This window comes from Fundulus heteroclitus, chromosome 16, assembly GCF_011125445.2.
Source record: "Fundulus heteroclitus isolate FHET01 chromosome 16, MU-UCD_Fhet_4.1, whole genome shotgun sequence".
Taxonomy (NCBI): Eukaryota; Metazoa; Chordata; class Actinopteri; order Cyprinodontiformes; family Fundulidae; genus Fundulus; species Fundulus heteroclitus.
In genome coordinates this window covers 34259448-34280824 of record NC_046376.1, presented here as the reverse complement: position 1 = coordinate 34280824, position 21377 = coordinate 34259448, and the positions used below count along the sequence as shown (strand labels likewise).

Here is a 21377-nt window from a genome sequence, read left to right as displayed (position 1 = left end):
ACCAGCACTTAAAAAGTCTCCACCAGTATTCAGTAGGAAAAAAATGTCGATGGAGAGACAGGTGGCATGAATCATTGTAAGCACTGCAACCCTAACAGTAAAGTTAGCATTTGATCACCTCTAGTTTGAAATCTAGGTTATTCGGTTCTTCAAATACAGTTTGAGATTCAGAGAAACCTCCTCATCCAATTGAATGACAACTCAAGGATGGCTTTTTTTTTTAATGCCTTGTTTGGACCAGCTTAGCAAGCATGAAACATCCACATTTTTACTGGTCAGACATGGACAGAAAGGTTCTACGCTGATTGGACATCTTTTAGAAGGACGGTTTGTTCTTTTTTGAAATGTTTCTTGAAATGCTGCTAAACTCTTGTTCTCGTGTCTTCCGTGACTTGGTTTCCTGAGCGGGATGCATTGTTCCAAACCTGCTTGATTTGCAAGCAGCTGGCTTGGCTAAAACGGAACCAGAGGGTAGAAGGTGGCTGAGGGTGTTGCAGGTTAATTTTAACGCTGATTGACAGTAACCAGACACAGATGGCTCAGAGACGCATCGTTACCAGCACTCAAGGAGTTGATGGCGGTTGTATTGGGTTTAGTGGTGATATTGGGCAGTTGCCTGTGTGTGACCAATATTACAATAGTTTGATGTTAGAAGCAGTGAGTGCATGCCCACACACATCCTGCCCATCCAGTATTGTATTGTGAAGAGCCCAAATAGCAGAACTGGGCTGTAGGGGTGTGCTCTAAAGCTCGGTCCACAATACAAGAATCCTGCGTTGGTGGAATGTTTCTTCAGTGAATTTTAAAGATGTGTTTGGGTACCCTTGGTGGTTCCAATATCTGAACATTGACATTTTCTGCCTCATACGTTGGGTAATATCACAGAGGGGAAGAAAGGAGGTGGAATCTGCTTTACATAAACGGAGGTTGATATACAGACATGTAGCCCTCACCCAGAGTCATTTAAAGAAATAAAAATAAACCTTTTGAACCTTTTATTCACAGAGGGAGGTGTTCTCATTTGCGCTGACTTAGAGATGTGGAGAGAAAAATACCCAGACTCTCATTGTTCTCTGGGATTTTAACAGCATCAACCTCTCCAATGAACTACTCAAGTAGGGACTGCATGTTGCGTGTCCCACTGGGCGTAATAACACGCTGTACTACTGTTACACATTTTTAAAAGACGCTTATTGCTCGACACTGATTGGGATGTTTTTGAAGCTTCGACCACTCACCTGAATGGGTTTACTGACACTGCGACATATACATCAGTTTTTGTGAGGCTATGTGTGAAGACCAAGAGTTCACACGTACAACAACGACAAACCGTGGTGCACTTGGCATTGGAGGAATCTGCAATCTGCATAGGAACGAGGGACAGGCCTACAGCGGTGAGGACCGGGCCCTAGACAAATCAGAGCAGCTGAGAGAAAATGCAGCTATTGAACCAGCTACAGTTTGGATCGGTTTGAAAGACATCCATGCCCAGGCCCGTATTAAGACAATGTGGTGCCCCTGGGCACTATACCTCAAAGCCCCCCCCCCCTTACCCGTGCTGTCCTCCGGTCAAAAACATCAGACATAATCAAGGGGATTTCTGTAATGTAATTTACTATTTACTAACTTACACAACTACATGTAGGCATATGAGCAGTGAGCAATATTCAAATATCTCATTTTAAAATGTTATAATCAAAAAAATCTTGATTTATTTATCATTTATTATTATTGTGACATCGGTGTTCACAAAATGAATAATGCATGGTCTTTCAACAATTTCAAGTAAATAATATAACAATTTATGAAAAAAATATTTTTAAAGCATGTGTCATGTGGTGCCCCCCCCATGGTTGATGCCCCTGGGCACTGGCCCACACTGGCCCTTATGGATAATCCGGCCCTGTCCATGCCTACAGGAGCTTGCCCCCCCCCCCCCCAAAAAAAAATCATAATTCTCTGGTGCCGTCACTAAATAAAAGTAATGACTCACATTTTTTTTTTGACGTTTTTATACTATAGGTAAGATAGCTTTTATATATAATAACTCTGCAGTACCCCATTTAAGAAAATCCCAACCAGCGGTTTAACAAAACAAGTATTGACAGCAGAAAGTCAATTTATAGTTTTAAGTATATTTAAACTGTTTCTTTAATCAATTTGTGTCTGTTCTACAAGTGTATTGCTCTCGTTTCCATTTCTGTCACATATCGCAAGTTATGGAACTTATACCATGACGCCACATCTTACGAAAGCGCATGTCCGCTGTCCTTGCTGAGGAGTTGGCGGCACTGGTCGGCAGTTTCACGTCTGTGGGTGCAGGTGTCCATTTGAACCACTAGGTGTCGTCCCTCAGCTCCGGAGCCGAGTCAGCTTCCTCCTGACAGCTGCTGCCTCGGAGCGGTGGGGGTTCTGCTGTCGGTCTGTGACGCAGCCCGCGCACGCGCCCGCGCACCGAAGCAGGGGACCTCGTGCTGGCCACGCCCCTCTCATGAATAATCCAACACCTCCCGTCGACCAGGAGCAGGAGGCTCGTGCCAGAAGGAGCTCTCCAGACGTCAGCGGCGGAGGCAGATTAACGGTCACTATATCAGCACCAGACTGTGGATAAGGACACGCTGACATCCGGCGATGAAAGGGGCGTAAGGGAGACGCGGGAATCCGCCTTATGTACCCCGACTCCGCTGCTTTCTGCCGGGTGTTTACGGAGGAGGACACACCAAGGGCTGGAAATTGGCACGGCCGTGACCGACCTATTATCTGGCAGTCTGAGGTTGTTGTTTTTTTTTTTTTCTTCCGCCGGTGAATGGAGGAAAACCAGCAGTCGAGGTGGGTCCGCTCTCTTCCATGCCTGCTTATTTCGGCGTGTTGTGTGTAACCCGTGCGTGGCCCCGGGGGGGGAGGATGTGATCGTAACGAGCTCTGGTGCGTGTTTTTGTCGATGAGCGTCAACATGTAGACATCTGCCGTCACATCCTTCACCTGCAGCCAAACCAAAAGTGGCCAACAGCCGGTGGGTTCAGACCCGCAGCCAGAACCGAACCGAACTTGGCGAACGCAGCAGAACAAATTAGCGCTGGTGTTTGATGTGCGGATCAGCCTGGTGATGGTGATGGTCGCTCTCCTGTAAGCAGTCACAATGCTGACCTCAGCAGATCAGCTCGGAATGACCGCAGGAAGACCGGATCGCTTTCAAACGCGCGTCGGATGCGCGGAGAGCGAGCGAGCGAGCGCCCAGGCGTCTCCATCTGGGCTGCAGGAGCAGGAGCCGCTCCTCTGTGACACACCGCAGCGCGTGACCGCTTCACCTGCGGTCGGACAGCACAGCACCGAGGTTCTGTTAGGGAGGACGGGCACCGACCCGACGGCTGCGCTGGGCCGGATGTTTGTGAGAGCCGGCAGGAGATTTACAGTTGTTATGACAGGAAACACAAATCCTTTTGTTTGGATAAAGGCAGGGATGTTTTCTTCACACCATAAACAGTACTGGCACTGTAGAGTTTCTTTGTAGGTGGCAGGAACTTGAATTCGCGCCAAACTTCTTGCAGAATCCACAAACTGTTTATCTAGTTCCTTTGTACCCCCCCCCCCCGTTTTTTTCCCTTCCTAGACAGCAGCAATGCAGATGGGCGTAATCCCACATTAATCTCCTTTACCCTGTACTTCATTGTTGGGGTTTAAGGCCGCTTCAATTAAAAGCCCCTCCCCACCCCTCACCCCCCCAAATATCCCTATGTCTATCATTAGTTTCATTTGCTTCCCTTGAACAAATTAACGGACTACAAATCCCACGAGCCGGGCTTGATTTTGTGCAATCTTTTCAGTTCAGTTCTGCTCATCTGCTCCAGTTCACAACACAAATAATCTGAAGGCACTTTCAAGGAGAAAACACCTAATTAATTATAGAGAAACAACACAATCTGATATTGTATGTCTATGTGTGTCACATGTCAAAGACAGTCTAATTCAGTTCATAATCCCAACTGGTCAGAGGTCATCAACGTGAGGAGGCCCCCCCCCAAATTGCATGGAGCCATTGACTACGGCTGCGGTGACAGTAGAAGAATGGCCATCTGCCACAGCTGACTCAATGTGTTCGATGTTTGTTGTGACACACGATTTCACAATCTGTTTTCGATCTAAACTAACTATGGCCCAATTTGATTCTCATTTGGGTTAACTCCACAGGGATTTTTTTTGCCAATTGGTTACAGGTCACTTTAAAGTTATTCATACCAAGGCAATCAAAATATACTGATGGTGACACTGGTACTGTGGCCATGTTTCATATCTTTTTGCATATTCCTACCATTTTTCTTAAAAAAAAAAAACGTTGGTATTTAATTGGAAAGTATTTGCTCGTAAACTAAAATTTCTGTTCGAATTTTCCACTCGTCTATTAAAGCTATAGTTGGTAATCCTGTTCAGAAACACCGTTTGTTATACTGGGTGAAATGGTCCTATCATCCTGAAAGTAGTAAATACATTCTGTATTCAGATAAAAGAGGTTAAAATATGTGAATGCTGTGAGAGCTGCAGGCCTGTAAAAACCCTGACCAATCCTGTAATTCGGTCTGAATGGAAAGAACCAATCAGATGTCTCGTCCTGCCCACAGCCCCCTATGTCCCTTTCTATTGGTTGTCTCATATGCCAATCATTCTGACGTACTCACATAACGCCAGTGCTCACATTCCTTTTTAGTTTCCGCTTGTTGTGCATGCGCACTTCTAGTGTTTATGTGTCAAGTTAGCTTAGCGGTTAGCTTCGGTGTTAGCCGTTCATTGTAGCTGCGCTGCTACCACCGTATGCTTTGAAAATGGCTGAGAAGCAAACTGCGTACGAAGAGGAAAGCCTCAGTAGAAACAAATAAGACCAGAGTGGATTTGGGAGATTTTTTTTTCTTTTTTTTACACAATCCCCCTGAGGAGCGGAGGAGCAGGTAAGACGGTGTTGCACATGCTCAGCTATTCAAAAAGGGAGTTGCATTTCTTACTTGCATTTCCAGAAAAATCGCCTACTCTACCTTTAACTGATTAGCTTTAAACAATTATATAAACATGTCGCATATGTCATTCACTTGTTTTTGCAATATTGATGTATAGGCTAAAACAAGAATATCGAATTAACGCTGGCTAAATTTGGCTTCCAGGTTTCAAACCTTGCTTTGACGTTTCTAGTGTTCAGGACATTATTGGACACAGCATTACAGATTTTTTTTTGTTTGTTTTGCTATTGGGGCGTGGCGCAACAGAAGCAAGTTAATATTTAGCACATTAAAAACCGTAAATTGCCGTAACATCTTGAAACATGAAAAAAAGAAGCACAGGAGAACAAAGGTGTTTGCACTGGAACCTTTTGACCGTTTTCTACTGCCGACCGGCCCACACCAGTCGGGCTGGTCCTCTCTCGCCTTGAGTCCAGAAGAAATGATTTTCATAGCACGTATCCTGGTAACAAGTAAAACTCTAATCGGCTTCTGCGCACAGGGCTGGAGTGTGAGCACTTTGCATCGGTCTGACTTCCTGTGGGAAGAAACTGCCTCTGAAATGGCCAGCGTGATTTAATGGCCTGCTATCATTTTCCACTTGAGCGAATGCTCGAGTGTGGGCTACCTGCCCTGTGTCCTTGATGATCCAAGGAGCTTTTCCATATTCAAGGGCACACATCATGAGCCAGCGTCTAACAGCATTTCATCCTCAGCAGTCGCTTTGAAGTAGAGTAATGCCCTCTGTTGGAACGCCCCCCGGGGATGGAGTGTCAGCCTGTTGTCCCCTAAACAAAATGTTACCCTCCTGTGCTGTTCTCTCTCTTTTTATTCTTTTGCTAAATTGCAGTTTATGGCAATTATGGATGGGTCGCTATGAGATCCTAACCCCCCCACCCCTCTTCCCCCTACTTTCCTTTCTAAAGTGTAAATAAAGGCCACCTGTGCCCCGCAAATCTTCAATAAACAAAGCATGCTGTTTTCAAAGCCAAGCACTCGTAGCGACACGCTGTCAGCTTCAGATAATCACTGCCTCCTGAAAGCTTGTGGGGATTACAAGTCGGGACAAGTGGTCTCTTCCTCCGCTTTGTGCTGGACATTGAAACAAAGATTTTCCATAAATCCACAAATAAATCGATCAAAACAGCCCAGTAAAAAAATACAGCGTATTTGTAGAACACAAACCCGATAATTATAGCATAACCCGACGTTTGTTGTGAGAGGTGCTTCAAATTCACACTGAAGTCAACATGGCAGAGCACCCGTTATGCCGAGGGTGAGAGAAGAACCAGACATGTTCCTTTCTCTGTCCCTCTCTGTTTGTGGCAGAAGGCCGTGTCTGTGTTTTTAGGCTAGGACACCTGCAACCTTATGCAAATAAAGTGTCGCTCACAGCCGCAGAACCCGATGGTCGCGTTTGCATCAGCATATCATCAGTTTTATTTGCTTTGTAAATTACACCCTGAGATAGCCTGGATACAATGAGAAAACAATGTGGGAGAATATACCTAAGTCTGAGTGCAGGTCGGTGTCGGTTGGGGCGTCAAACCAGCATCAAATAACCTTTTTATCAGACACGACTAAAAATGTGTTCCTTTATGTGTCGGCCTAAATTTTGCACAAAGAAGATTTTAATTTCTTAATAGAACGTTGCAGAAAACATTAAAGCTGAAAGACAGTGTAAGCTTTAGACATGTTCGTTTGGCCTTTATGTGGGAAGTGGTTTTGAGGCCACAGACAAACAAACACACACACACAATCACACGCGCTGAACTTCCTGGATGGTAGTAAGTTGTGGGTGTCCAAAGTGTTTTCAGGAAACGGGGATGGGTTTTACCAAAGAAGAAAGATAAGAGACCTTTACATTTCAGTGTGTGTGTGCATATATTAGCGTGAATTCAGCTAAAGGGAATTCGTCGGCACACGGATAATTCTGATAATAAACACACCAACAGACACGGGTACCTTAAAGCACCCATCCCATCCTAATCAAACAGACGTGTGTGTTCTGGGTTTAGTGCGTTTGAAGCTGCATCCGGCTAAGCTGTGTGAAAATGGCTTTGGATTTCCTCGGCTCCTTGCAAACAGCAATTCTTTCTTTCAGAAAGTTTGTAAAATGTGAAACGCTGTTAGGTGCTTGGCGTATAAAAAGCCAGGACCATCCGTACTTCAGCGTTTCGTATTCAGTGTAAAGGATGGCCCTAAAAGATAGGCAGGGCGGTCGCGAATCCGTTTGAGAGAACCATCGTACGATATCTATGGACAAAAAGACGTTCCTGTGGAGCTGCCTCTGTTTAGCCTCGGATACGTTACTGACCAACATCTGACAATACTTTTTAGTTCCTCCTTCTGATATATAACTGCAGAAGAGATCATTCAAATGACTTGCGATGTTACTAATATTGGTAAATATTGCAACGATGATAGTAGTTTCGATAAATGTCTATTTTCTTCTGTTCTCTTGGTCTCATCTGTTTCCATCACCTTGTGACCTCCAGCATTTTTGGGTAATCTAATATGTGTCCGGTGTGAGCATCTGCTGCCAAGAGACTCTGTCCACTGGCTAAATATTCAATTCAATTCAATTTTATTTATACATATTACATTAGCATGTAAAATGAAAGGTGATAGTACATCATACACATGCTCCAGTCCTTTGCAATATCAATATTGCACACACTGATGCTGCGTGGTGATATAATGGTGATATTTTGTGACGCCTTATAAATGACGTGTATTTGTTGTGTGCTGTAGAAGCTAATCTAGCTATTAGCTATTAATCCATGTAAAGGTTGTTAATAATTGTTGAAAAAGTTCTTGATCTATCTTATTCCTGGTGGTGTTTGAAGACATCATCGATGACTATAAAAATTACTCGTACTCAGTGAAGGGCGTAATAGTCTGAGCTACGGATGCCAACCAACAATTGACTTATTATCAATTGTCGGTTAATGGGTTGTGAGATAAAAAATTTGTTCAATCCCTTGTTTCAGTGTTGAAGTGTGTCTGCGATCCAGAGGAGGTCAACACTGCTCATCCGTAAGCGGAGTCAGACCACAACAATTATAAAAGAGATAATCATGGTGCACGCATGCCAGAACAGGAACGTTAAATTATCCAAGTGGAGCCCGGTGTGGGATTATTATAAACTGTACACAAGGGTGCAAAATGCACTTTGTGGTTCTGTTTTTAAATATAAACACTCAACAAGCTCCTTAGTTACTACCTAAATAGCGCCATTCAGCCTATTTACACTGAATGGCGCTATTTATTCGAGCGATGTCAACTTCTCAATCAAAACTTACTGTCGTGCTTGGAAGGCAAGAAAGTTATGACAGAAAAGTGACAAGCATTATGCAAAAAATTGTAACATGATAGAAAAAGACATGATGCCAAAAGCACGGTTGATGGTGAGCGCTTTGGTGCGTGGGGGGGTGGGGGTGGGGATGGGGTGCCTTGAGTTTGCATCCATAACTTATCTATACCTGCTTATCCATGCAGGGTCGCAGGGGGGCTGGTGCCTATCTCCAGCGGTCAAAGCACAGTTATGTTGTAATAAATTATTATTATTATGATTTTTGTATCGCTTTGAGACACTTAAATTGCATTATAAATAATATTCATAATTGTTATCAATGTTATTCCATCCATCACTTGTCCATACCTGCTTAATTTATCCGAGGCAGGACCTAGCTTGGACAGATTTATCAATGTTATTATATTTTTTGTTTTAATAATATCATTATTACCTCCAAAAACCGGAGAGAGGTTCTCAGTCGACGGAGGCTGAAAAAGCTCTGCTCTACTTTCGCGTTTGACATGGGCACCGTCATTGAAACAAGAACTGGTGTAATAATAATAAACATGGGTGTTTTCATTGCCTATGTAAATCTGACTCGATTTACATTAATTTGAATAACAGAAGTTCTCTATTTATTAAAAAAAACAGTTTTGTGCATCCTGGGTATCTGTAGAGGTTATGTGATGGCTATTTCTGACTTGCATCCAGAAATTGAAACATTGCTTTACAGCAGCTCCCACACTGCTAGTAGCACACGCAGTTTGCTCATTTAAATGGGGCGGACCAAATGGGTTTTCTATGCCTTATCTATTGCGGACGCATTCTTTGAGGATCATCCACAACACGCCATCTTATTACTCCCACAATGTTTTTTTCTGCCCACACAATTTAGCACTCCTATTTCTTTGAATATCAGGCCCTAAATCCAAACATGGTAAAATGTCATGGATGTAATCAGTTCTCACCATTCTACTGTCCCAACTCGGTCATTAGGCTCGTGCCTTGTCAGCCATGATGGTCCTCGTAATCACAATCCCAGTCTGAAGAGTTTTCACTTGGTTCCAAAGATCCAGCTGTCACTTCAGGATCATACTGGTATACTTAAATACCCATTACTCCGTTTCACAAAGTCCTCCAGCACTCCTTTGTATTAAAAATAGACGACTTCTTCCATTCGACAAATAAGAAACTATAAAGTAATGGCGTTCTTGGTTCATCAGCTTTCTGTTGTCGCTGGCTTTGGTAAAATAGACGTCATGCAGCTCTGCCCAGCAAAAACAGCCCTCTTCGGCGGTTATAGACAAAAATAACCTAAAAACAAGGTATTTAAGTTTGAGGTTAGACAAATGGTTCCCTGGTATGTTTTCTGGAAGTGTTTCGCTGAATGAGATTGCAGCTTTCTCAACATTTGCAGATTTGATTTGATCCCCCCCTTTAAACTGAACGTTGTCACACCACCAGGATTGGTGTGATGGCTGTTCTGACACAGTGTGGAACTCCATCTGCTTCACTGGAACATGTTGCTTTGTATCTTCATCCCAGATCTGACTGTCTCCAACTAGTTCAGTAATGTTAATGTTTTTATTCATAAAAATGTATTCTTAAATGTATTAGTTACAATGTATTTATGCATTATTTGTTGTATTTTGTGTTAAAGAGAAGAGGATGTGAATCTCTGTTGAATTATCTTGAGTAAGAATGGTGATGCACAAATGGACTTACTTTGCATTGCTATCAGGGGCATAATAGCCTTAGCCACGGTGGTTTGCAACAGGCTTTGGTAATGCACGTCTGTGTTGTTAAGCTATACAGCCATGTGCCCCAAACATGAAAGCTGAGGGGTAGTCAGTGAGCCAATCAATCAAACATGACAGAGTAGAGACACTAATATGATCCTGCAGAATGGATCGGGTGGTTGGATTGTTTTTTTTACTGATTATGCTAGAAAAAACAAGTAGAACAGTACACGTTGGAGGTCAGATGAAGTGGTTCATTGATGACAGATGGTATGTGGGTGTATGTGTGTGTGTGTACTTGTTGCTGAGCAAGAACAATTTGTGTGACTTTTACTAGTAAAGGGAGGATTTGATGTAAACTAAGGACCTTTTTTTGGGCCTCATTCTTTCAGAGAGAGAGCTATGCAAACAACACCCTTATCTGTGTCTTACTCACATGAGTGGGCTTTTTACCAAGACAGTGCTGAGTCACATTTACTGGCTGCCATCTGATCTCTGTGACTCTTCACTTCCCATTAATCTTCACACTTCCTAGTGTTTTGTGGTTTGCTTGTGGTCACATACAGCACGGTCTGTGTTAAGACATCGATGGGATTGGCTTTAGGGCCTGGCATTCTTTAGACTTAATAAGACCTGTACAAGTAATAATAGTAATAATAGTAGTAATAATGTTGATGGAAAATCACATATCACTATAATGTCAGTTGTGTCTTCATCTACCGCACAAAGTCTAGAGTTTAACATTGTTTGGTATAGCCATCTCTGCTTTTGGGTTCCCTGACTGAGAATGCTCAGACACATGCGCACAAGCAATGTTATAGATTTAATTTATTTAGGTGATAGAATGGGATGAATAACCTGAATAGTGCAGCGATGTCTATTTTGATGTTATACGAACACATCATTTCTGTGACGGCTAAGAGGTTAGTAAGGTAAACCTTACGCTTTGACCTTCATGAAAAACTTTATGCATAGCAGAAAACCAGTTATGCACATTAGCTAGAACACACCATCCCTACAGTGAGACATGGTTGTGGCAGTATCATGTTATTGGGGATGCTTTTGTTCTGAAGGGACAGGGGAGCTGGCCATAGATTTTGGGATGATGGATGAAGCTAAGTACAGGCCAATCCTGAATGTAACCCTGAGGTTCCCTTCCAGCAGGACAGTGACCTTATACATACATCCAGAGCGCCAATGGAATGGTTTAGATTAGGGATGCAGTTATTGATTAATGAGATAATCTAAAATTGACTGATCTTATCAATCAACTAACAATTAATTGATAATTGGCTATTTTCTAAAAAAACAAAAAAAAAAACAAAAAAACTGAGTGTTCTCTTGTATCAAGAGGGTCTTTCTATAACATGAAGGGCACATTTTTGCTACAATATGCTAAATAAAAAACGAACCTCATTATATTTTAATACTTTTTTTTGTGCCAGGGGTATCAAATACTGACTGAATTAACCAAAAATGTGATTTTCTCACACATTATTTAACTTAGACATATAAATATAACATTAAAGGAACCTGTTAGGTTACTGAATAGAGAAAAGGAGATTAACAGAATAACATATCTAAAACACTTAATCCCCCATAAACACAGCGATGTAAAACTACAATTTAAAAACAGGGTAGCATTTAAAAGAGACATAGCATGCTTTTAAGTTCTTTTCACATTGAAATCATTCAGTTGTGGTCTATGTAAGTGAAACTGCAATACTTGGGTCTGAATTCCTCGTTAATTTACCCCTTCGGTCCTCCTTTTTACCTCTGCTCTGCGGTGTGTCTGAGAGGAATTGGTTTAGGTGCTGTCTCTTTAAATCTAGAGGAGGCACTTCACACCCCGCCCCCTTCCAGGTCGCAGAGGTTTCACTCCTCCCTGTTCGGCTATTTTTGTAGTATACTGGGGCACATGCGTGCAATGTGACTTATCCACTTGTAGCTACAGCATCCTTCAGCTTGGACTACAAAATCACTATGAGAAATAAAAATGGTGGATTTGCAAAATTGGTAATTTAGAAGTCCATGAGCCTGCTTAGCAGTGACTGTAATGTAGTTGTTCAAAAAACATCACAGGAAACAGAACGGCTTGTAAAAGTTGACTCAAAAATAATATAAAGATACCTATGGAGCACTGGGACAAACTACATTCAACATGTCTGCATTCCTAGAGACTCCAAGTACAGAAGAAAATGTATTTAAGGGCTAACAGTAGATTTTGCATGATGTGTCCCCTTTAAGTTAAAGGTTAACTCAAAAACAAACCATAAAGATAACAACTTAAAATATCCCTCAGATGGTTAAGAATACATCAATTGTACTGGTAACTGAACACTAACCAAGAACACAAACATGCTTCCTGACTTGAAAACAGACATTCCTCTTGTGTATGCTCTGAATGGGGTCCTCTTCGTATAAATAAACCTAGACTCAAGTAAATTTGTTTAAGGACAACAGCATGCTTTACGTGGTCTAGTGTGAGTGGTGTGGACATCTTGTATACAGTGAAGTTGACTCAGTTTGTGCCGCCATGCAGCATGGCTGAATATGCGTTGTTTAGGTTCGGTTGACCAGACGTACCCAGTTTCCAAGGACAGTCCCTGATTTGAATGATGTGTCATTGGCAAAAACTGTCCGCGGAAATGTCTGAGATTTCAGCGTTAGCATTTCTGTGATGGCTAAGATGTTAGTAAGGTCCGGGTAAACCTTTTCACGTTCCTGGAATGCCTGCGCCATGATAATTTCTCTTACAACTATCATGGTCTGGCTCCGCTTAAGGGTGAGCAGCGGCGGGCGCTGTGGTGGTGCAGGGGTAGTTTGCGTGACCCGTGTATGGAGGCCGCAGTCCTCGATGTGTCCTATATCTTCCCCTCTCTCTCTCAACCCCAATCTCCTGTCAGTATACTTTGAAATAAAGACAACTAGTGCCAAAAAATAATAATAAAAAAGAGGGCTTCTGGATGGTGGCCTATCACAACACTGAAAGAAGGTCTGTCTAAGCAGACATTACCACTAATCAGATGGAACAATTTGGAATCTAATAAACCATTATTCGACAATTAATTGTAAGTCGATTAGTTCACATCTCTCCATACAGTTTGACTGAGGTTGTGCTATTTTGCAAAGAAGAATGGGCAGAAAATTAAGGACATCAATGAAACCTGATTCTACAAACTATGTTCACGCTTTTCATTTTTAACTTTAAAAGTTTTAAAACATCTTATTTCAGTTTAATTGTACTTAGTCATGCACTACTTTGTGTTTGCTTACTAAATACAAACTTAACAAGGCACATTGAAGTTTGAGGCTATAACACCGCAAAATGTCGAGTTTTGAATGCTCTTGTCAGACACTGTATAAAACAGTCATTCGTTTGCTCTTTCCTCTCCATACATAACAGCAAACATTTTATATCTGAATTCACCTTACAATCCACACAATAATTGCTATACTTTAACCATATATACTTGGGCAACAGGATGTTCACACCGGTCTGCACAATCACTGTTAAGTGTCTTTGCTAATATTAAACACAAAGAGAGCATTTACCAGATTCTGTGTTTTTCCTTTACCCCTCTGCAGCTTTTCTACAGCTTGCTAGCAGCTTTAATGTCTCTAAGCTTTGTTGATTCGATCCCCTCTCAGCACACTCATTAGAGTTTTTCTTCAAACACAACAGCTGCACAACAGATGTTCAGTAAAGAAGAAAGAAGAATCTGATAAAACCCACTTTAGACTAATTGCCCGCCACCAAGCGCTGAGGAAGTGAGGCGAGGAAGTGGAGATTTTTGCAGCCAAGGACCAAGGTCTCAAAAAAAAACAAAAACAAAAAAAAAACAGTGTAGTCCTGCACATTGTGTTGTGTTCCTCTGTTGTTTTGTTATTTCCTCTTTTTCTTTTAACATAGGAAGAGGTTTTTGTAAAGTTTGTGTTGTCTTGGGAGTCATCTTATACTTCTGATTTATCTTCCAACAATTTTCATTCAAACTTGCAGGACCAATGCCGGAAATGAGCTCAACAATAATGACCTGACACGTCATTATGCACGTTTTCACATGCATAATAATTTCAAGGAGATTTATTGGTGCAAAATTGAGACCACAGCAATATTCCTTCTTCATTTTTTTAAATACAATTTTACAGTTTGAAAGTATATCTTTTTTTAACTTGTTTACCTTAGCAGCATATTGTCATGTATACATTAGCATATTAGCTAATGCTAGCCTTAGACTTACCATTAGCATATTTGCAAATGTACAATATTGATAGCCAGCATGTTAAGTTTTGGCATGTTAGCTGACAATATTAGAAATGGTAGCATTTTGGTTATAGCTGGCATATTAGCTGCATTTGATCTAATCTAATCAATCAGTCAGTCAGTCAATCAATCAATCAATCAATCAATCAATCAATCAATCAATCAATCAATCAATCTATCAATCTATCTATCAATCATTTAGTGGTATAGCCCTTTCCAATAATGGTGCCCACAGGTGCTTAACAAAATCAACATTTAACAACAAAGACACAGAAAAATAAATCCTAGGTGGACAAAACTAAATACATAAAACACGAGAGATACAACTAGACGTGCCAAACTGTTTTAAGTATTAAAACAGTCTTGAGCTTGGATTTTAGGCCAGAGTCGAGGTGCGTCCACAGAAATAGCTCGGTCAGCCCAAAGTTTGTAGTTTTTCTGTGGATCTGTGAGTAAATGTTGACTCTCTGACCTCAAAGATCTGGTGCAAAAAGAAAAGAAGTTGGTTAAATAAGAGGGGGCAAGACAGTTTAAAATCTATTCTAAAATGGATGGGAAGCTAATGTAGCGAAAATAATACAGGTATAATGTGTCCCGTCTTGGAGTGTGAGTCAAAAGCGAGCTGCTGCATTCTGAAGTTGGGGATGACTGGAGGACCTCGGCAAATAGGGCTCTGCAGTAATTGATTCTGGACTTGATAAAAGCCTGAACAGCCTTCCCTAGTTCCCTAGGCAGTGACATGCCTGACACAGTGAGGCTAACCAGAGCAGACGATGCAGAGCGAGGAACCACCAGAAACGGGCAGAGCAGGCGATTGGAAGTCATGTGGACAATATGGCAGACCTGTGCAGCACGCAGACACAGGCGGCATACGGCTGTGTGGGCTGAACACAACAGGGCAGAAGAATCCAGCCAGCTGAACACACAGAAACTGGCAGAGACTCGGTGGCAGTACGCACCAAGCCAGACAAGACGTTCTGGCATTGAATGGATGACAGAGCTGACTGGATGGTGGCTGAGAGGTGACAGGGCTGATTCTAGAAAAGTCCAAAGCAAACAAAAAGCTAAATCCTGACAGGATTCAATGAGATTTCCGTATTTTAAACGTATACATTATCACACTACATTAACCCAAGAGGTCGTACACTTATGCCTAACACTTCATCTTTTTCTATTTAATACAGACCCATTCAGTTAATTAAAATTATATTCAGCATTTAATTTATCAGTAACTAAGTAAATCAGTAGTTCACTAAGTGGAACACATTATATAGATTAATTGATCATGGACTGATCTTTTAGTGTTTATTTTTGTTGATTATGATGATTTTCAGCTTACAGCTAATGAAACACTATTATAATATTCTATCAGGCACAAAAATAAAAAATAAAGATTTATGCAGAAATGTGGCCTAAATAAAAAGCACGCTTAAAGGTTATCTTGAAAAGGAATTTTAAACTGACCGACAAGCCTAATTGGAATTTGTGCTCTAATTTATTTAATATTAACGTATGCTTTCATGCTGTTACCTTAAGATTACTCCTAAGATTTCAGCTAATTAGTACAGTACAAATTTTTCTCTTTTTGTTAATTTCAATCAGCAGAGCATGTTACACTTTACACAATTTTTACAATATCTATTGTTGAGATTAAGTTTATTTTCTAAGAAAACTTTGATTTTACTCTGTTTTTGTGACTCAGCTTTTTCAGTACTTTTCCCTGGAAAAAGTTGTCAGCTAACTTTATCCCAGTATAGCTATATGCCGTATTCTTTTAGATTATAAGTCGCTCTGAAGTATGAGTCGCATCAGTCATAAATTGCATCATAAAGAGGAAAAGACATATGTCGCACCGCACTATACACATTTATTTAGAAATTTATTTTACACAATCCCAAGATTAAAAACTGACATTTAATCTGGTAAAACAATTTATTCAATTACACAACTGCATCCACAACCAGCTGAATAATATGGAACTTACCTGGGAGGCTGAATGGGGTAAATTAGCATAACAAGCCAGCAACTCCAACCGGGAAGGTTCTTTCTAGGACATTTCAGCATATCGGGCCGTTACGCTGAAAGTAGTCAAAATTACACTGAAATTAGACTAAGTGTATCAGTGATATGCTAATCTAACAGTACGACACGGATGATTGAGAGCAACATAAAGCTCACGTGCATCAGCGAAGTTGTAAACTGTCCGGACAACAGACCTGTAAGCTAGTGCAAGTTGTTATTAGCTTCACGGACAGCCTAATAACAGAGTTCCGTCGCTGTCACTTGGCTGTGTGAATGTATACTGAAACAGTAAAAGAAGTGCCAACATGTGTTCAGTCTTTGTCTATAAGTTATTGTTTCAAATAATTTTTAGGTGGTACCAGAGCAGCACATAGTTTTTACAAGGCTAGAGAGCCCCCTTGTGGCTTAAGATGGTAATGTTTATTCCTTAGTTAATGTTGGTCAATATGGATTACCATTTCTAACTGATAAATCGCACCTGACTATGTCGCAGAATCGACCAAACTTAATACAAAAGTGCAACTTATAGTCCGAAAAATACGAAAAACACAGATGTACCATTGAAAGAGTATCTGAAATCACTAAATGCCCAGTTCCTCTGGCTCGTAAAAGCTGCGCACCGCACAGCTCCGCTCACTCATGAGTGATTCAGAAGAAGTTTTTTTCAGGGCCAGCCTGGATTCCTGCGGTTCTGCTGGAGACCAGAGTCAACCTGTGCTGACTCGAGAAGAGTTTTGATTGAACGCTGCTCTTTTCAGTGATTGGCCGAGGGGCGAGGACAAATGAGAAGGTTTTCTCCAAGGAACAGGAAGTCCAGCAAACTGAAGAGTGACATTAATATTATGGACCACTATAAACAGAGTGGGTCAAACCAAAATACAATTTTATTATTTTTAAACCATAAATCACATCCTAAAAAAGAAAACTTCAGCTTTCTATACACAGACGAGCTATATCAGATCCATGGATTTATCGAGGCTTTATCTGGAAGAACGGCCTGGAAGAGGGCAACACCTTCCAGGCCGTTTTAGGACGGTCAAATCACTAAACTGGACAAATATAATCCGAGCTGGGAGGAGTCGAGTAGGGTGGGCAAAAACGGGCGGGCCAGTGGAACTCTGCCTTAATTACCAGACTAATTTATATGAAATAGAGAAGATTTGAGAGGCAGTGTGTTTGGTGCCAACAGTGCAGCTACTTGATCTGTAATGGAATGTGATTTGTAAAAATGTCTAATTAATTGGAGATATGGTAACAAATTAATCATGACCTAGCACATTTTTGAATAAATAAGGACAGCTCTGCGGAGCTTGCATTGTTAAAAGAGTAAATGTGTTGAACTTTGCACAGTACAGTGCACTGCGGAAGTGAATCGCTCCACTGATGGACACAGAATACCCATCAGAGAGGTCAGGAACAATCAGAGCATTCACACTATACAAGTTGCTCCACACTACTGGCTCTTCTCATAAAGTTCTCTCAATGTTTTTTTTCACACTTATGGCTCACTTTACCAAGATATGTTCTAATGTTGGTTTCGGCACAAGAACGTTTTGCAGCTAAAATGCTGCTACTTGTTAAAATCTGGTTATTTTGCCCTGCACTCTACTGTAGATGAACAGAGTGCAGCACCATTGCTGTTATTTCCAGTTCAGGTCCACATATTTCGCTGCAGTGCACAGCGATTCACTTGCACTGGGACATATATTATTTACTCCTTTGAACCAGGGTTGTTTTTGGCAGCCATGTTAGATTTAGCCCTAGTGTTTTAGACAAAAATTCTTATTAGTTTTATTCACATTCAGTCACTTGTTTATGCCATAATTTTTGTCTGGTTTTAGGCGAAGAAAGCTCAAAAAAGGTTTTAGTCTATTTTTAGTCAAGTGCATTCTCTATCTGTATACGAAGTACACCATCTGGAAATGTCTAGAATACAAAAAACCTTAAATGAAGGTATATAGCGTAAAACACACTCACACATATTTATACATAAAGTGTATATATATATATATATATATATATATATATATATATATATATATATATATATATATATATATATATATATATATATATATATTACACAAATATGTGAATATATTCCCTTATGCATGTAATCGTGTTTCAACATATCATTTTGACGAAACATTACCATGTTAAGAAATAGAAATAGATAGCTTAACCACATGACTGGCACTAAGGTTGCCAACTAGGCCATTTTATTATTGAAAGTAGGCTAACAGGAAAGGGGTGGTGATAGAGGAGGAAGACATGCAGCAAAAAACTGCAGGCCAGAGTGGAGCCTGTGTCAGCAGCATCGATGACTTAGGCCTCTGTACATGGGCCGCGTGCAATACCCCTGTGCCACCAACACGCCCAAGTGCTACCTACCATTTGTGGTATTTTCCCTTAGCATGTGGCCACATTTGCCGTCGTCTCTCTCAACAATACTTGTTTTTCTTTTTGGATGGATCATATTTAAAGAATTTTCATAGATCCTTTGCGTAATTTTCAAGCCCCAAGCTCATTTGTTGAATATGCCGCGATTGTCATGGTCCATCAATGAATTAGTAAACTTATGGTGGGGGTGGTTGTGACCACACAGGTATAGCATGGAGATGCAATGCTGCTACTTTTCAGCTTTTGACTGACTGTTTACACGCATTTTGAACATCAGACAGACCACGCACTAACATTTTCTTCTGTTCTAGTCTCTACTCGCATGTTGCTAAAGGAGCTCTCCAATTGTGCAACAGAGTCCAAATGAATATATAAATATTTATAACTTGCCTTGTCCAATAGTGATATTATGCTTTAAAATGCTCTTCATGTTCCAGCCACATGGAAATTAATTATAGGATTGTTTCTGTGAAGTGATGATATTAGAGCAGGAGGAAATGGATAGTTTTAAGGAAAATATTCTACAGATACAAATTACCTCTAATTCACACAGGGTCAAAATTATACATACAAGCTCAAAAATATACTCACCCCTCTACAAATATGTGTTTAAATTACAGTTTTGCAGTTTTTGTAACATTAAACAAGTTTCTGCCATAACTGACTGATTATTAGGCCACTCTTCTTAGTAAATATATTACAGTTCTTTAAATTGGTTTTCTGCCACAGACCCTACTTTTAAGCATAGTCCAAGTTGTAATAAAGGTTTCTGCCATCCCAGAATAAATTTTTTTTGTTTTTTAATGTTTTTAATCTTAAGTGTTTAGTGTTCGAAAAACCAGTTGAATGGGACCATTGTCCCAGTTTGGCAAACTCAGTTATGTTCAAGTATTTACCATTTAGCTGTTGATTTGGCTTAGCATGATGGTACCGCCATCATTCCCTGCCCACTGGTTTACTGTTCTTAAATTTGGAGCCCTCACCTTCCACAAACCTAAGCATTCTCTCCAAACATTCTTATTGTCAATGTGGCTTAACAGCTCAGTGTTGGGGTTAAGTGCCTTGCCCAGGGACACTGACGTGACAGGAGAATTTCAGCCCAAACCCTCAACCTCCTGGTTATAAGACGACTAATCTACCCACTAAGCCACAGGTGCCTCCTCAATCCATGTTGATGTTCAGCTGGACAGTGATACTGGTGTTCAAGTATCCCTTGGTTTATTATAGCCCTTGGTGGTTCCTGGGTTGTTCTTGAACTTTTTAACCACTTTCCTTTAATCCATCCATGACAGTTTGGGTCAAACGGTTGAAACTCTGGCACAGTTGGGTGAGAGAGACAAAGATCCCAAACACTTTATATAAAGTGGTTTTGGAATCAAAACAGCCGACTAGCATTAAGCTCCTTGAATGGCCAAGACCTCAACACTATTGAAAATGTGTAGACCACCAAGAGTGGTCAAACGATTTCGACTTATTTCATTTAAGCTTGTATGTCTAAGTTTATCTCTGTAAGGATCATATAAAATGTACAATTAATTCAACCATTTTCACTCAATCCCTGTTTTACAAGTTAATTAAAATTCTATAGTTTAGTTACAGTTTTAATAAATAACGAGTGTAATGTTTTATTCAAAGTCAAAAGTTGATATATATACAAGCAAGCCATAATGAAGGGACTCAAACCTCTGCCTGGCAAATATATCACATTGCTGTGGATCTGTTAGGTACTATTAACAGGACAACACTACACTGGTTTCATTCCTCAGTGGCGGAGAACAAATGCAAATGCTGTTAAAAATAATGTTCTTTTTCCTGCTCTCCTTTCAGTATGCATGTGTTCAGTGTTATCATTGCTCTTTGTCATCCGTATAGGTTTCTACCAGACACAAAGGAGCCTGGCTCTGGTTTTTTTTTAGCCATTGTCTCATTTGTCTTCAGTGTATTTACATAAAAATCCAGTGTGTATAATACTACACACTTCAAGGTACGCAAAGCAGTTCAGTCACGCGCAGCTTTCTGCCTTCAATCCCATCATTCCCGCTCACTTGACAGCAAGGATTAGCACACTGACACACATTAGCCACCGACACAAGGCTGAGCTAGTCTCTGCTGCGTGCAGATCGTATCTAATGAGCCAGAAGTCATCTGGCTACTAGAGGCTTTCTGGGACAGTTTCTCAAACACGGAACAGGCTTATTCCTGGACCAGCTATGTACACAACATTTGTCCGTGGTTGAATATATCTGCCACTGGAGTACCTTTTGTCTCGCTAAAGTATCCACACCCGTAGAACCTTTTTTCATATTGTGCCATGTTATGACCATAAACTTCAATCTATCTTATTCGGACCAAATCAAAGTTGTGAGGAGGAAAGAATAGGTGTTTTATTTGATGATTTGGGTGAAATATAAAAACTATGGCATGCATTTGTTGTAGCAACCTTGCTGTGCCACACGTGGGAGAGGGGAGACACTACTGCTTAGATAGCATCCTGCAGACATGCAGTTTGGGTGGGAGAATCTATCCACAGGACAATTATTAGTCTTGTACTACACAAATCTAGCATTTTAGAAGAGTGGCAAGAAAAATAGAGGTCCCATTTAAGATTGCCGTAAGGTGTGTCGGGAACATGCGAAGGAAATTAATTAAATTGAGTTATATTCAAAAAT

The 21377-nt window shown here is 40.8% G+C and overlaps 1 protein-coding gene across 1 annotated transcript in view; it reads left to right on the top strand.

The window, feature by feature from the left end:
- Nucleotides 1-2460: 2460 nt before the first annotated feature.
- tanc2a (tetratricopeptide repeat, ankyrin repeat and coiled-coil containing 2a) overlaps nucleotides 2461-21377 on the top strand; it is a 67074-nt gene continuing 48157 nt past the window's right edge. Inside the window, exon 1 of the mRNA XM_021315747.2 lies at nucleotides 2461-2829. The gene's annotated coding sequence lies outside the window, so the exon portion shown is untranslated. The remainder of the gene's footprint in view (nucleotides 2830-21377) is intronic.